Raw genomic sequence first — 3,091 nt, 5'->3', positions numbered from 1 at the left:
GGGGGGGGGAGGGGGGGCTCTGCAGCGCCACCCCTTGGCGGTGTCCCACACCGGCGGTTGCGAGTGCGGCCGCGGCTTGTAGCTGTCCGGCTGAGACTCCCCGAGACTACTCCCCGAGACTACTCCTCGAGATACTCCCTGAGGCAACCCCGAGAGACTCCCCGCGGCTCGCAGCTGGTCTGGCTGAGCGGCTGTCCGCCCCTCTCTATTAGGAGCGAGTGCTCCAAGTACGGCGAGGTGGCTGCCGGTGGTGGCGCACGAGGGGACCCGAGAGGGCCCGAGAGGACCCGAGAGGACCCGAGAGTAGGTTGTCGACGTGCTTGTGCACGAGCTAGCCGCGGGCGCCACCGGCGCGGGCGGCGCGCCGCTGGCCGAGGAGCAGCGCGTGCGTGTCTTCGTCAAGTTCTCGAAGCCGGGCGCCGCGATGAAGGCGCACACCGCGCTCACCCACGCGCACCGGGCCTTGCACTTTTAATGCCGTGGGGCTCCTGTCGTCTAGACGTGGAGACGCGAGGGTCGCCCCCACCACCTCGTGTGTGTAGAGAAGTTTACCGGACACTACCTCACCTGAAGGCGTACATCGGGCTTGACGGGCGCTACTTTGGCGGGCGGCACATCTGGGTCTGCTTCTTCAAGGAGGCGGACTTCGACGGGCGCAGCCTCGACCCGTCGCCTTCGGAGCCAAAGTAGCAGCCACTCTTCCGCCGCCCCCTCTCCGCCCCTAGATGTGTGCAGGGCAGGGCGCTCGGTTAGCCGCCATCGTCTGCGTCTCGAGTCCGGGCTGCTGTGCTGTGTGCAGTCTCACCACAGTCCACGGCCAGGCACCCCGGCGCGGCCCAGGGTTGTCGCCGCCGATCTAGAGCATTTCTCAAAATCTATCAAAACAATTTCTCTCGCTAGTGCCTAAGACGACTGGCTCCTCGCCCATCCCTCCCTTGACGTGCCTGTGTTTTCTTTCTCCTTTCTCCGCCGCGGAAAAAGTATTTTAGTGCGACACACCTCAGATCGGTAGCTCTAGGGACTAGCGCTTCCGCTTGGCCAGCCCTCCCACCCCATCCGGATCTTGGCCTCTCCCGAGTCGGTCGCACTCCTATATCAGCCACGCGCCCCTCGCCCCCCTCTCACTCCTGCGACCACACCTCGATCTTCTTGGGCAGCAGGTGGTTCGACAGGTGCTCTCCGTGGCCAAGGCAGCCGTCCTCGCCCGCGCCCCAGGTAAAGACGGCGCCGTCGGCGGTAATGGCGAGGCAGTGGTAAGCTCCCGCCAGCACGGCAACGACGCGCTGGCCAGCAAAGGCCTCGACCTTCTTGGGCAGTAGCTGGTTCTGCTCGTCGCCGTGGCCCAGCTTGCCAAAGTATCCATCGCCCCAGCTCCAGACAGCGCCGTCGGCGGTGAGGGCGAGGCTATGGAAGTATCCAGCCAACACAGCGACGACGCGCTGCCCAGCCAGAGCCTCGATCTTCTTGGGCAGCAGCTGGTTCTGAATGTTGCCGTGGCCCAGCTTGCCATAGCCTCCCCGGCCCCAGCTCCAGACGGCGCCGTCAGCGGTGAGGGCGAGGCTGTGGTTATCTCCAGCCGACACAGCGAGGACACGTTGCCCCGCCAACGCCTCGACCTTCTTGGGCAGCAGCTGGCGTTGCCGGTCGCCGTGGCCCAGCTGGCCATCGTCTCCCCAGCCCCAGCTCCAGACGGCGCCGTCGGCGGTGATGGTGAGGCTGTGGTACTCTCCAGCCGACACAGCGACGACGCGGTGCCCAGTGAAGGCCACGATCTTCTTCGGCAGCGGCTGGCTCTGCTCGTCGCCGTGGCCCAGCACGCCATCGACTCCCCAGCCCCAGCTCCAGAGCGCGCCATCGGCGGTGACGGCGAGGCTGTGGAAGCCTTCAGCCGACACAGCGACGACGCGCAGGCCAGCCAAGGCCTCGATCTTCTTCGGCAGCAGCTGGTGCTGCTCGTCGCCGTGGCCCAGCTTGCCGCCCCCGCCGCTGCCCCAGGACCAAAGGGCGCCGTCCGCGGAGAGAGCGAGGCTGAAGTATCGTGACGCCGCCACACCAATCGCGCGCTCGCCGCCAAGCGGGGAAGGGAGACGGGTCGGCGTCTTCAGCTGCAGCACGCCCTCGCCGTGGCCGAGAAGGCCTGGAAACTCCTCCCCGTCCTCCTCTTCGTCCTCCTCGCCCTCCGCTGCCGCGCCGCACGACGAGAGCCGCCCCTCGCCGTCGATGAAGAGGCTGTGCCGTGCGCCCGCCGCCAGCCTCGCCGGCGGGTTGGCCTCGCACAGCAAGGCATAGAAGCACAGCCACCGCACGGCGCAGCCCTCGTCCTCCGGCTGCGCCGGCAGCTCGAAGCCGCGCTCTTGCAGGCGCAAGCGGATGCCCTCCAGCGCAAGCGAGGCGTGGAAGAGGAGCGAGACGGCCGCGACGCGAGCGATGTCGGCGGGTTCGCAGCGGGAGATGACGCGCGCGAGAAGCTCGAGGGGCAGGTCGGTGAGGGGGCAGTGTGCGGCGGCGGCGGCGGCGGAGGCGAGGCGGCGCGAGCGGCGCCGCGGGGCAAACACCGCGAGGAGAAGAAACACAAATCCCGCAAGTGCTCCAAGTGCTCCAAGTGCTCCAAGACACATGTACACGGGAGCCGCCTAAGCGACTCCTGCGAGGGCGGCTAGGCCCGCGCGTCGCGCGGCGCCGACGCGCCTCAACACCTCGCCGGGCGAACCTGTTGAACCGAACCTCGACGGCGAGGAGGACGCGGCGAACGAGCCCGCGGGCGCGGCCCGAGGCTGACGAGCGGTTGGAGGAGGCGACTTTGTAGCGGAGGAGAGGCGCAGACGTCTCGCATCACACTGTATTTTGATGATACTCTATCATGCGTCAGCCGGCAGCGCGCGCCCCTTCGGCCCGCTCACTTGGACGGCCTGCGGTCCTTTGTCGCCTTGGGCGATCCTGAACTCGACGTCCCAGCGAAGGAGCTGGTTGAGCTGCTGCTTCTTGCCGGCGGCGCGCTCCATCTTCACCTCTTTGATGTGAAAGAAAATCGTCTTTCTGCCACTGCCAGGCTTGATGAAGCCAAAGCCCTTCTCATTCCACTTCTCGACGG

The sequence above is a fragment of the Emiliania huxleyi genome (genome assembly GCF_000372725.1).
Source record: "Emiliania huxleyi CCMP1516 unplaced genomic scaffold EMIHUscaffold_32, whole genome shotgun sequence".
In the NCBI taxonomy this organism is placed as follows: Eukaryota; Haptophyta; order Isochrysidales; family Noelaerhabdaceae; genus Emiliania; species Emiliania huxleyi.
This window is presented reverse-complemented; position numbering follows the sequence as displayed.